The 15029-nt window shown below is 42.8% G+C and overlaps 1 protein-coding gene across 4 annotated transcripts in view; it reads right to left on the bottom strand.

Annotated features, from left to right (window-relative positions):
* Positions 1-15029, bottom strand: part of CA10 (carbonic anhydrase 10) — a 463009-nt gene that overhangs the window by 36112 nt on the left and 411868 nt on the right. The window lies entirely within an intron of this gene.

Consider the following 15029-nt stretch of genomic DNA (forward strand, 5'->3'; position numbering starts at 1 on the left):
CATGCTCAAGATTCTCAGGCTTCAAAACTGTACATACTGTATATACTAGAGCTCTGCAACTAGTCACATGCCATGTTGAACACAGCCCACCAACCACCTATGATGCCATCTCCCAGGAACTATGCATTTTCTGTATTTGCTGCCTGCCTGCAACTACAAACTGCTCCCCCCTCCAATCACCTCCAGAGTACAGGTACCCTGCAGGTCCTAATACCTGGCAAAAGGACTATTTTGGTTCTCTGGGCCACAAATGATGCAGTTGTGATGTAAACCATGTAATTATTTTTGGATATAGACATTTTTCCTCCTTTGTGCATAATAGCCCATAAAACTAGGCTATGCGAAGAGATATTGCATGTGATAACCATTCTGGACAAGCTTCAAAGATTGTAAGTTGCTAAAAGCATGCATAGTTGTGTGTGTGTGCGGGGAGAGGGTGATAAGTGAAATCCTTTAACTAAGAGTTCTTAGCAAATTGTCTTTCACATTGGTATTCTTCATGCACGGCCTTTGCCTTGTGTTTTCCCACCAAGATTTTTCTTTTTAAACCACTCTTTAATTTGTAAACCAAATTCTTTATTACAAAGCCTTTAGGGAAAAGGTTGTCTTACTTCCAACATAATAAAATCCATACTGATGAGTAACTGCTATCAACACCACCAAGAAGCGAAGCTGGAATATATGAACCATACTTTCAACAATTTGAGTGGGATTAAATATGTAGATTGTTAAATGGTAATTGCCTGCAAGTTGTGGAAATTATAGCAACAGATTAATCAAAAACATTGAGAAAAATGGAAGATTTGTACAGAACAAAGAGGCAAACATATTTGTTAGATTTAGAACAAATGGTGTGAGCAAACAGACCAGACGTTGTTGTGGAATAAGTCCTTGCTGACTGGCATTGTTATATCTACATACTGAAACATGAAGTAGAATGGAGCAGAATCTCTGACATCAAGATTAATTTTGGGGTGTGGGGGGGGAGGAGGGAGAAATCAGAACAAAAATGCTGTGATTCATTAATGGAATACTTAAGAATGGTTCACCCTTGTTGGCAGGACCCACTTGAGTGCCTTGGGAGCTTTGTAACCTTGTATGATCTTGTACGAATGGGCAACTCCACATGGGTAGTGCATCTGTGACATCCCTAATTCCCATGTCAGCATGCTCCTTTGAACCACCGCCATCACCACCAGATGCTCTACCCATGTGGAGGTTGTAATTTGTACAAATGATGCTTCCATGAACTTCTAGCAAGACTAACAATGCAGATGAATAAACCTGCCTTCTCTCAGAGGTGGCTATGTGTGGGGTTATGTGATGGATGAACTGCCATGCAGAGAGTCTTCCTTAATGCCATGAATGAACAGTTCATGAAAGTGCTAAGCGCCCCACATAGTGCAGATTTGTGCCTATGTTAGCCCCAGTATTTTCAGTTGGACTTGAGGGGGCATAACCACATATACATTTGCAGCCTTTGTTTCATATGGGCTGGTGTCAAGGGTCTTGGAAGTAGTAGAATACACATTTGGATGAAATCATTACTAAGGTCCCATCTGCACTACACATTTAAAGCAGTATCATACCCCTTTACACAGTCACGGCTTCCCCCAAAGAATCCTGGGAACCATCGTTTGTTAAGGGTGCTGGGGGTTATTATACTGTCACCCTCACACAGTTACAATTCCCAGAGTGGTTTAACAATCAACCCTTCTTCCCAGGCAACTATGGCCTATGCCTGTTGTGGCTGGAAAATGACATGAGGCTCAAATCCAACTGCCTTCATTTTTCAAAAGAGGTACTACCCATACACAACCAACCAACTAACCAGTTATAGTCAATGCAACAGTGAGAGGTTAGTATATCAGAACTGGGGGCCCAATCTTCCAAAGAATCCCTGCACCGATTCTAAACCGGACAGAGGCACCTCTGTAGCTATTTCTGTTTGCTCTCTTATAATGAACAGGCAGCAAACTTTTGAACAAAACTGGCTTTTGGGGTTGCACCAAAGTTGTGACAGTATCTGTGAGTCACTCACAAACCCTCCCCCTTTCATGTTATTTCTTTCTATGTTATTGGGATTTCTATGTTATTAGGACAAGGTAAAAACAAAGAATACACAAAATATAATTAGAGCCAACATACAAATAGAAGTGTAACTTCTCAAGCATTCATACAAGCAGGGTCCTCCTCTGCATAAGAAGTATATGGAGGTTGCACATCTTGTCATGAGCAGGACATTTGAGTTGCTTCCTAAATGTTATGGCAGAAGAGTGGAAAGTGGGTCTCCCATCTGCTTGCAACAATTCAGTGCCAAATGCCACCCTCAGTTATTGGTGAAAGTAGGACAGGAGATGACATGATGTAGGGAGTTACATTCCACTTGTCACTGAGTAGTAATTTGATCTCACAGCCGTGGATAGTTGCATAGAACAGCAAAGCCATTCATATATATGGTAAAAAATATATTAAGAAATGGGTTCCCAAATGCATGTTTGGATTGAAGGTTGGTCCTGAGTCCGAAAAGGTTGAAAACTATTGCTCTAGTGCAACAATCAGATGAGATGGAAACTAGCAAGGTATCCTTTAACTTAATCTTTGCTTATATTTGGAGAGTCACAGCCCACGCTAGTTCATTCTTGCCAGTCATGGGCTTTAATGTCGGTGCTTGTGGGACACCTGAGGCAGCACGTCTGGTCTTAACTGGCTACCGTCAGAAGCTAACAGCTGAAGCAGTTGGTTGGGACAGCAACATATCCAGCATGCAATACAACAGTATGTGATTGCACCAACGATGCAGCATGCAGTCTTGAAAGGTGCAACTCAGGATCTCTCGCAATGCTGTAGATGCTGCTGATCTGAGAGTTGAGCCCAGCATCTTTACCACATTGAATACCTCTTGGATCATGTGATGGATGGGCAGCAAAAGGTTGTGTATCTGATTCTTTAAGCTAGAAAAGACTGACTGTGGCTGGGTGGAAGGAAAAGAGCTATGTAAAACTCCCATTTAATTGCTAACGAGAGAGATAGAGTGAAAGAATGTCTAAAGCCAGCAGATTGTAATAGGAAGGTCAAAATGGTTGACACAATGTTGTAATTTCTCTTAGTTTATAACCCAGCAGAAGAGAAAAATACCGCTTGACCTTTTTCTTAATGTTTAGCACAGTAGGTTATTTTTTAAAGCAACAAAACAAACTAAACTGACAGAAGAAGTAAAAATGTCAAAGGCAATGAAGTCATGTGCAGAGTTTTGACAGCCAGCAGCGCTGGAGGAAGCATTAGCACAATCCTATTGTGGTCCGTCTTCTAAAGGCCTTGTAAAGAATTAATGAGATTTCCCACTAAATGGTGACAGGAGGTTACAGGCTCATTAACCATGAGTTTATGTTTTTATTGAACTTTTTTTATAACTTCTTAAGTCTTTGGGATTGTGCCCTTGTTGGCATTTTCTGGACTCAGTAACAAAGGTTTTGATCATTATTTCCTAGCAGTTGCTCCAGAAGCCAAGGTTAGTCAAGGAGTTCAGGAAGAAAGAGGTGATGAACTTTGCTTTGCAGGATTTTCGTCTCTACTAACCTTCAGAGATGGAGTTAGCGATGTTGCTTCAGGAAAGAAGCTGCAATTAAAAAGCATAATGAGACCCAAAAGGGGTGTGGACAGTTCTCAGCTCCTGATTCAGTAATCACAACAAAATCTGTGTAATAAACACAGGCTGTCCACTTCTGAAAGAAGGGCTTGTGTGATCAACATCATTACTAAACTGAAATCTAACAATGCTCAAGTGAAACATTTTAGCTCAGATGCTACTAGAGCTAATGGTGGAACTAGACATTATGAGGCATGTGTAAGTTCCGAACCCTGTGTTTACTTCCTGACACTAATGAGGGGGAGGGGGCAGAAGAGCACTTGCAAAGGAGAATTGGCAGGTGACAGAGGGGCTTAATTCTACATTCACTTAATGGTTCTCCCCTGCAAATGTCCTTACAGTCATTTTCAGTTTCTGAAGTAGCTCTGATACTGGAATAAGTCTGTTTTGGGTACCACTGGATAGGGTGGGATATTCTGGAGAGAACTGGTGGGTAGGGGAAGGGTTAAGCACCAACTCTCCCATAAATTCTCCCCTACCCATATCTCCCTAAGCATTTATGTTGCTTCAGATGTGGATTTCCTCTGAGAAGTGTAAGTTCATCCTACGGGTTTAAAGCAGGGGCTGGGGAATATGTTTCCAATAGCGATCAGGATATCAGGGAAGAAAATTGTCTTGCACTAGGCAGGTATATCCATTCAGTTACTGCAGCTTCTTCTTGCTCACGAGGCCACATTCCATTGTGGGCAGGCTCCTAGGGGCTGCATGCTAGTGGAAGGTCTAGGCAGAGCAACAGTTGTGATTCTTACCTTTGGACAGAAGGTTATACTCCAGCCACAGAAAAATCAGAAGTTTTTACACTCACCCACTCATCCTTTCTGTCCTCCATCCAGGCAGCAAGCGGTCCTGGACAGCCAGCGTGGCGTAGAGGTTAGAGCAGCCTTTTCCAACCAGTGTGCCTCCCGATGTTGTTGGACCACAATTCCCATCTTTCCTGACCATTGGCAATGCTGGCTGAGGCTGATGGGAGTTGTGGTCCAACAACATCTGGGAGGCACACTGGTTGGGAAAGGCTGGGTGAGAGTGTTGGACTGGGACCTGAGAGACCAGGGTTCAAGTCCCTGCTCAGACATGAAGCTACTGGGTGACCTTGGGCCAGTCATTGTCTCTCAGCCTAACCTACCTCAGAGGGTTGCTGTGAGGATAAAATGGAGAGAGGGAGAAACATGGTCACCACCTTGTGCTCCTTGGCGGAAAGGTGGGATACAAATGTAATAATAAATGGATAAATAAATAAAGATATCACAGTTCAAGGACACATTCCAACCAAGCAAAAGCACTCATGGATGGCGTGAAGCAGGGTTGGTGAGTGGTGGGGCCTCAGGAGGACCCCAAGGGCTTGATTAGAGAGGCCTGGAGGGCTAAATTAAGCTCTTGGGCCTGAGGTCCCCCACCCCTGGTCAAAAGGCTGTGTCATATGTTGCTGTTTGATTCAGTAAAGATGCCAGTATTGCTACTTCTTGTAAACCACTCAGAGGTTAACTATCAATCAAGCTAATTAAATTAAATTAAAAATCATTTTTGTGGGTGTGCTGAATGTTTTATGTGAATCCAGTGGCCTAAGCCCAGCATACTTGTGGGAATGCTTTTGCCATTACACACTTTCCTGACTATGAAAGTGAAATAAAGTTTGTTTGTTTTTAAAGTTAAGAATATGAGTAAAGAAGCCAATGCTACCTCTTATAAAGAATGGAAGAGGCAGATGCCAGATGTTGAGAAGTAAAGAAAGAAGGGACTGTGCTGCACTAGAAATGGTGGAGGTGCAAACAACCAATGCAGGCTGAAATCCCACTGATCAGATGCTTGGCCTGGAAGTGGGATGTGAGGGCCACTGAATCTAGCCCTCCACTTCTTCTCTGGAACAGGTGATTTGTGGAATCTTTCATCATCAGCATTCTGGTGAGAATTTCTCCTAATATAAACATTTCTGCATGCAACCTTGCCTTTTATACACATTTTTGCAAGCAATTTCTCCTAATATAGTTCATGTTTGTATGTTATTTTCACTTATATATGCATTTTTATGCACAATTTACTCTAGCATATGCATTTTTCACTTGTCTGGAAAACTGCTTTGCAAATTTGGAAAAGTGTGAATTTTGAAAGATGGTTGTGTTACGGTTCGCATATTGTTTCAGAAAATGCAAATAGGTAGGTTTGCATTTAAATGTGAACTGAACTGAATTTTTCGGTATAGTGGATCGGGATGTGTGTGCTGGCCCTGCTCCCAATGCGGCCATTCATGCTGTGAATGCCTCCTCCCCACCCTTCTTGAATGGAGCAGGAAAGTTTGAAGGCGGCTGCTAAGCATGTTCAGTGGAGAACAGTTAGATACCTCGTCATAATCGGGAACCCTAATAATACTGGATTCCTGACCGTGAGAATTCTGAGCATGTTCCACCAAATGTGCTTAGAAGCTCTACTTCAACCTTCACACTAAAGATGTGAAGATCAAGAATGGAGGGGTTTTGGCTTTTGTGGTGGAACATTGGGGGCAAAGCTGGCACATACTCTCCATACCCTTACACACTTTTTGCCCTTGCATGTTCCGGCTAAACACCTCCAAGTGACCAAGTTACGTCAATTCTAGAGAATGTGGCCAGGATAGAAGCATTTGCTTGCTATGTGAAACTGACATGGTACATCACCTAAAAAATTTGCTCCATATACATGTATGTATGAACAATCAGTGGAGCCCTTAACAGTGAAAAAGCTTGAACTGATCAGCCAGTCTATTCAGCCTGTACTAATGTGCCTAATTTCTTACAACACACGTGTGGGACCTCATTTCCTTAGAGCACTCAGCCCAACTAGTTTCCAGTCTCAGAATCCTGCATAATATTTTTTTTCCCTTTTGAATTCTGAAGCACAGTTTACGTTGCATGGGTTGACTTTTGGAATGCATACACACATGTATGAGTGGTCCCAGGATTGGGGACATCATTGCAATTTACACAAAAAGTTTTACCAACTTTCCTTTCAGTCCTTTCAAGACCCCTGAACTTGGCCCTCGTTCCCACTTCTGAAAACAGTATGGCTTAAGAACATCTGTCCAGGGCACACTGTAACTACATGTGAATGCCCCCAAACCTTAATATGACCTTCACACTTCCTAGCCCTTCATAGTTTGGAAAAGTCAATATAGTGAATGGAGTATTGTACAATCATATTAATTGAGATATTTGAGAGTAGGCCATAAGTAATTACCCCCACTCCAGAGATGCTCCAATAATTTAGTTAAACCTTGATCACATAATGATCCACTTTAGCTCCTCAGATTGTAGACTCACATCTCTCCTGCCCTTTTGTGTATTTAAACTGTTGTTGATTTTTGGTTGAATTAATTAAATGCATCAGCCATTTTAATAATAAGACTGACTTAAAATCTCATGGCAAGTAGATTTAAACACCATTTATAATGAAAGGCCAAGACGTTAAATCAACTTAGCAGATGGGGATTGTAACAACTCCTTTTTCATTACAGATGGGGTAATTCATAGTATTAAAATGGCTGTTTGTAAAATAAATGGGCCACAAGAGAAGGGGGGTGGAAAGGAAAGGGAAAAGGAGAATGCCATGATAATGGGAAGGCAAAGGAACAAAGAGAACCATTTTTGTTTGCTCTTATATGTCCCTACTGCCTTGGGTCAGAGAAGGGGGGAAAAGAGCCAGTGTGGCAAAGTGTTTAGAGTGTTGGACTAGGACCTGGGAGACCAGAGTTCAAATCCCCACTCACCCATGAAGCTCACAGGGTGACCTTGGGCCAGTCATTGCCTCTCAACCTAACCAACCTCATAGGGTTGCTGTGAGGATAAAATGAAGACCCCTGTACTCCTTGGAGGAAAGGTGGGATATACATTCAGTAATAATTAAATTAAATTAAAACGTTGAAGGAAGAAGGGCCAGGAGCAAGAAGAAAATGAGGATGTAGAGACAGGAATCACAGAAACGGAAGGGAATAGGTTTGAATATGTGAGAAGAAATAGGGAGCTGGACCATGTGGTGGGGTGTATACAGTAGAGGAGGAAATGTTCCATGGGTCTAGGAAAGGAGGGAACTTTGCCTTATACTGAATCAAACCATTGGTCCATCTAGCTCAGTATTGTCTACACTGAGTGGCAGTGATTCTCCAGGGTTTCAGGCAGGATTTTTCCCCAGCCTGGAAATGCCAGGGATTGAACTTGGGACCTTCTGCATGCAAGACAGATGCTCTACCACTGAACTATGGCCCTTCCCCAAGACTAGGAGCCTTGGTGCATGTATAATAAAGCGACAAGGTGGAAAATTATCTAGGATCAGTTGGTATGTGTGTGTTGGGAGGGAATCAACCATTGGGAGAGTGGACCCCAAGTTTCTTCCATCTCCCCCCCCCACGAAATAATTGCATGCTGTGGGATGTTCACAAGCAGAGGGTGGAGCTCTGAAATGGCAAGCCTTCCAGCTCCCAATCCTTAGGGCAGCCTTTCCCAACCAGTGTGCCTCCAGATGTTGTTGGACCACAACTCCCATCAGCTTCAGCCAGCATTGCCAATGGTCAGGAAAGATGGGAATTGTGGTCCAACAACATCTGGAGGCCCACTAGTTGGGAAACGCTGCCTTAGGGCCTCATAGCAAAAAGGAGCAGCAATGACTGAATCGGCATGCACGCTTAGTACAAAACAATTTTCTTCCATAACTTTCTGACCACTACTGGGTGGTCATTCTCAACGACTGGGTCTCAAATACGCTTACTGAGTTCAGGAAAGCTGGCTCACTGAAATTTAAATGGGGCAGAGCACCTTCTGGAGAAACTGCAGGGACGTGATTGAGTTGGTGAAAGTTGTGCATTATCCATGGGCTGCAGATTGGATTGTAGTTAGGTCTTCAACTTTTTAAAAACATTGTCTGCCATTTTACTTTACTGTGGTTTATTGTCATGTTCATGTTTTTAATCACAAAGGAAGAACATGTGATAGTGATCCACCATTATGCATTAACTTCTCCAACCCACGGAGCACCCCTTCTGTATTGCCTCGTCCCCTTATTTGACTGCAGTGTAAATCCAGGTTCAGGATGCTATAGCTGGAGCCTTTGTGCTCTGAGGACCATGAGGGATCTGAAGTGTGACCCCAGAAACCCTTCAGCGAAGGAGAGGGCAAGCATAATGGACATCACAGGGCTTTAGAAAAAGACACTAAAAACTGCCCCCCTTCACTCCCCAGATGCTTTGAACTTTGGGTTGGGGGCTGTAGCTTGAGCCTTGAATCCTTGAGGAAAACTTGAATTCTCCGTTTCCAATGTGACAAAAGACATCCCTATGTGCTCTTGCTGGCTGGTCTATTTTAAAGCATTTTTATGGTGGGGAATGGAGTTCCGTGATTGGTTTCTCAGCTCAGAACTCAGAGATACCTTTGCTGGCAATCAGGAAGCTATTTCTGTGTTTTCTTCTTAGGGTGAAGCAGGCATTACCATTTGAAATAAATACCTTTAAAAGATCCTGTGTGGCTGCTTTGCTTTGTAGTGTCACCTCCAGAGCTCTGTCTAAATGGCTTGGGACGCTCCTGTTATATCATCAATCTTCCCTGCTGTTCCTAACACAGCTATGATCAGTGGAGACATTCAGCCTGACAAACGCTTGATTTAGAAGAGAAGGTGCTAATAGCAAAGTGTGCTCTGCTTTGAGCTCACTTGTTTGTCTTAATATATTTTGCGTTAACGGTAAGTATCTTGACAGGAATGTTTCAGATTTGGAGGATGCCTCTGGTTATTCAATGGATACATTTCTAACTAGTGCTGAGTTTGAATCATGAATTTAAGCCTGGGCATGTGCATGTTAACTACAGGATCAAGTCTAGGCATTTTTAAATGGTATAGAAGAGCCTGGGACTTCTGTACCCCACTCCCTTCCTCTTGGGCTTTAGACATGCATATTTACTTCCTCTCGTCTCTCTCTGGCTCCAAATGGATATACTTCAATAAACTGGTGGATAAAATTCATACAAGAGGCTGTCTAGGTTGTTTTGTTACAGTCTTTCTTTAAAAGGCCTTTGTGCCCACATTAGCAACAGAAATGTGACTGGGACAGACAGAAAGGTCTCAGGCCTATTCTTCCCCATTGCCCATGTTTATGTCCCATTATGGCCTTTTGGACTGGGCCATGGAGCTTTCCAGCAGCATCAGCAATCAGAAGGCCTAGGGTAGGAGTAGGAAGGAGCTGTCCAAACGACGACTGAGCTGAGAGCAGGTCTATGGAGGCTGTCACATCAGAAGCTTTAAGAGTTCAAGTCCAAGGGTGGGCAATCTGTGCCCTGAGGTCTGCTTGTGGCTCTCAGTCTAATTTTGCACAGTGGCAAGAAGGGGGGGGGGAACTAGAGAAAAGGTGGTGACAGAAACATAAAGATCAAAGTGGCTGGCAGAGAAAGAGAAAAAAGTGGGTGGCCACACACTGGACAGATGAACCTTGAGGAAATATGGCCTTCAATAGGACAAAAAGGTTCCTTGTCCCTGGCTTAAAGCCTGGCTGCCTCACTCGTTGTGGCTCTCACTGTACAGATGGACATGGTTCCTCTTTCCAAGTGAACTCTGACATGGGGAGTCTCATGCTGCCAAACGAGCAGTATACTGATGGTGTTGAGCTTTGGTTTGAGCTCATTGTTCTTCAGGACTCTGTGGCAGTTATGGGGGCTCTAGGGGTCATTGGGCACACTAAGTCTCCTGAATCTGCAGATCCTCTGTGTTGGGTGTTGTACTAGGGTAAGGTCTCAGGTGTTCCATCTGGGTGTCCTTTCTTCCGTTGTTGTTGTTGTTACCCGTCCTTCATGCTGAGGACCCAGACCAGGTTACAACAGTTTAAAATACATCATTAAAAACAATGAAAAACAACTAAAATCGCAAACCCCACAAAAAATAGGGTGGTTTTTAAAAATATCCATCTCAGGTGTCAAAGGCAGAGGTGTGTCTTCAGCATTCACCGGAAACTATACAGTGAAGTTGTCAGATGCACCTCTGTGGGGAGGGAGTTCCACAACTTAGGGGCTGCCACAGAGAAGGCCCTCTCTGGGTCACTCCCCCTTGAGCTTCTGAGGATGATGGAACTACCAAGAGGGCCCCTTCTATTGAACACAATACCTGAGAGCATCTGTAAGGAACAAGGCAGTCTTTCAGATATTTGGGGCCCAAGTCATTCAGGGCTTTAAACATTAATGTGAGCACCTTGAATTGCACCCAGAAACAAAGTGGAAACCAATGCAGCTGCTTTAAAACTGGGGTTATATGAGATCTAAATGGAACCCCAGCCAATAATCTGGCTGCTGCATTTTGGACCAGTTGAAGTTTCCACTTTGCCCCACACAAAACACATTGCGATAATTCAGTCTAGAAGTAACCAGAGCATGGAGAACATTGGCCAAATTATCTCTATCTAAAAGGGGCCATAGCTACCAAACCAGCCACTGCTGTAAAAAGGAACTCCTAGCCACCAAGGCCACCTAAGCCTCCAGTGACAGTGTTGAATCCAGCAGCACCACCAAGCTGCAGAGGAGTGCAACCCTGTCCAGAACAGGTTTGTCTCCCCATCTCCTGGACGCAAGAACTCAGAACACATAGCACCTCTGTCTTTTTAGGATTCATCCTCAATCTTGTTGATGCTGCGGTCCCATGAATTCTCAAGAGGAGGTCTTATCCAAGTCTTGCCACCCTGGGCTCCTACTGGGAGGAAGGGCAGGATATAAATCCAATAAATAAATAAAATTTTAAATAATCTACATAGAACTCCTAGTGTAAGAACTTGTACCATATCCCTTACCCAACTTGGAGGTACCTTGAGTCCTACAGAACTGAAAAGCTGAAAATATGGCAATGAATACCTATGGTTCTTCAGATACTGAGTATCTTTGGGAGCATGAACCAGTCTTTTTTGCTTATAAAACTCTGCATTCATGGCATATTAGAGCTGCTGCTTGCAAATATTGTACTTTGCAATACACCTTGCAAACTTCATTTGTATAATATCTACCATACATTTTCAACAGAGCATTGGGAGGGGGCAGATCTTAGCTGTGGAGAGCTTTAAAACATAATTTAGAACCAACAGCATTGTTTACAGTGAAGATTGCAAAGAAAATCCCCTTTCAGTTCTGGTTTTGAGCATCCAAGCTCTTGTTATAAGCTATTGATTTTCTTTGGAAGATTCGCTTTGTAAGATTAATCTGCTACAGAACAACTGAGCCTTCTTTGCTTCCCTTAAGGTATAAAAGCTCTGGTTCTTTCTCTGTTTCTTTTTAGGACAGAGTCAGAATTAAGTTTCTTATTTTTGCTGATGAAATAAAAATAAAAATCAGAATGCATCCTTGTCCTAAGACTGCATATTTTAAGACACAGCAGTTTTAAGTAATCCAAAAAAGAGTCTTACCAAAAGTAGTGTATATTAGGGTTTTTCCTATTATTCAAGCAGGAATTCAGCAGGTTCGTAAGGCGAAACTCCCACTCTGTGGCAAAGCAGCATAGGTCTGGTTGATGTTACAGACAAAATTTGGAAGATGACAGTGGAAAATGGTACCTAATCAAAAGCGGAGACTTTTAAAAAGTGATGAAGATAAAAGTTGTGATGTCTCATGGTGTATGTACTCATTTCCTTTATCCTGATGCTGTCTCTGGTCAAACAGCTTTTCAGGAATTTCAAGGACTACATAGCATTATATTACATTATATACCCAATTGATCACTGCATTCTGCAGATGAGGGCCTCCTGGAGATACCACCTCATCAGGAGGTAAATTCCACACGATATAGGAATTGGGCCTGCCCTTTGGAATTCCTTCCTGCTGAATATTAGATAGGTGCTGCCTCTGTTGTCTTTTCAACACCTACTGAAGGCCTTCCTTTTCCAGCATGCTTTTTAAGCAGAGTTCTTTCCCAGTTTGCATCTGTATTAGAGATGTTTTAAATACGTTTTTATTGGTTTATCACTGGTTGGTTGCCGCCCTGGGCTCCTTTTGGAAGAAGGACAGGATATAAATTTAATTACCGGTAAATAAATTATTTTGTGTGGGTTTTTTAAAAGATGTTTTTACATATGCAAATTGTTTTAACTTTTTTTTATATAAATGTAACTGTTTTGTATATGTTTTTATTATATTGCAGATTGCTTGGGGATGTTGTTATTAACAACACAGATTAAATAGTCAAGAGTGATGCATATCTATTGATCTGTCTACAAACATATTACAAAATAGGGTGTTTTTCTCTCTGTAGCTTATTCATTAAGAAATAGCAATTGCAGGGATGTTATCTGTGCTGTTTGTTAATTAATGCATAGATCTAACTGTCATTTGCTTTTTTAAATTATTAAATTCCCAGCAGTCATTTCCTGTATTTGATAAACTGGTGAAATACATTTTATATGACCACCAACTACACTGCTTAGACTAGAATAAGTTCCAGTTGTAAAGTCATCGTGTGTGCTGAGTTTGAAGCTATAATCTATAATGCCTGATCTAAGATCCAGTTTGTACATGTGCATGGTCTGTTCACACAAGCAACTGAACACATATTGCAGAGATGATGATCCTGTGGCCGTCTAGATGGCACTAACCATTGTCACGGACCACTGGCCATGTTGGCTACGGCTGATGGGAGCTGGAGCACAACAGCACCCGGCAGGCCACAGGCTCCCCATTCCAGCTCTACAACCAAAATACTGCTTCTCCTCATCCCCACATTCAGCCTACACAGACTGGTCCAGTGAACAATGCCCTATTTCAATGGTCCCCAACCTTTTTGGGTCCAGGGCGCATTTAGAAATCTAAGAAAGTGTTGTGAGCACCATGAAATATCTAGTTCACAAAAGAAAAACTGGTGATGCTCAGAAATCCCCTTCCTCAAAAACAGACAAAGCACCTACACACAACCCCCCAAATAAAACACAGACAAACAAGTAGGCCACACACCACTGCCCAAAAGGCCACTCCTCCAAAGGCAACCCCCCGAACAGCAATAAACACCACACAAACCTTTTTTAAAAAAGGGAAGATGAACCTTGCTATGGGCAGCGGGAGGGCCTGATGAGTGCCAAGTGAGACATCTGAGGGTTCTGCGATTCTATGTATAGAATGACAAGTACATTGCACATCAGTGAAGCACAGATAGGAAGTCCATGAACATGTAAAGTTGATTACAATATTGAAGCCCATTAGCCTGCCTCCATTTTCTCTGTCTGCTTATCAACTAACTATTTTAACTATTTTTTAATGATGTTGTTGCACATCACCCCCATCTCCAAGTGGTGAGAGATCTCCAGGGGTACCTGCACTTGCCCAGGGTTGGTTTCCTTGGAAAGAAGGTCAGTGGAGTCTATGGTGTCTTTATGAAATATGGTTTATTTATTTACACACATTCCAACCTGACCTTAAGATGAAGGGATTCAAAGCATCAGCAGTCTAATAGATCTTTCTTTTCCAGCAGGCTTACGGGAGGCAACCTAAACCCATGGTGCAGGGAGCCAGCCTCTCTGCGTGTCTCCAGTTGCAAGCCTTTCTTCCAACTAAAAACACAAGCCTCTCTTTGGGCTTCAGGGGGGTTAGGGTTTCAATAACAATAGGATCTCCCTGACCCATTCACTGCTTGGCAGATGCATTAGCCCACCTGGCCACTCTATTAGATTAACATCTGACCAGCAGAGCAGGTTTCTCTGCTGCAGAGCCCACCTCCAGGTGCAGGGTTCCAAATCAGAGGCTGGAAAGGGGACTCACAGAAATCATTTATCTCAAACTCCAAACCCATAACAACGTATTTTGAAACTGTTGTGACCCACCCTGGGCCCTTTGGGTGAAAGGCCGGCAACAAATCTTAACAACAACCTCTGCCAAACAGCAGATAAAATGGAGCAGAAGATAGCAGTTTGATTACTATATTCCTGTTATGGTCACTGGATGCTAGAGTACTTTATCTGTTCTGCAGCTTTTAAAACAGGTGATGGCCACCATTTTGACCGTGTTCCTGGCCTGAGTCAGAGTGGGATTAAGTACATCAGTTAATTGGCTCACAGAGAAACTATTTTTCCCTCCCACCCCGATTAATGGAAAGACTTCTAATGTGTGGTCCCAGTTATATAACACTTTGTCTCACCATAACTCATTAGTGAAAATAAAATAAAAAGGCTTTCCTACATGCCCAGTGGAGTATACTAGAGATGAAAGCGCAGCTGGTTTTCAGGATTTAGGAGCGGTGCACTTGCTTAGACGCAGGTTGAAAGCAAAACTGGGCCTTTAAAGCTTCAAATGTTTCTACAGGAATTTGCTTCTAGTTATAACATTAGACTATCGAACACCCGCAGAAAAAAGGGGGCCTTGATTCACATAAGAGATAAGCAGAGAGACCACTTGGATGACTGTTAAATACCAAA

Source organism: Rhineura floridana, chromosome 3, assembly GCF_030035675.1.
Source record: "Rhineura floridana isolate rRhiFlo1 chromosome 3, rRhiFlo1.hap2, whole genome shotgun sequence".
NCBI lineage: Eukaryota > Metazoa > Chordata > Lepidosauria > Squamata > Rhineuridae > Rhineura > Rhineura floridana.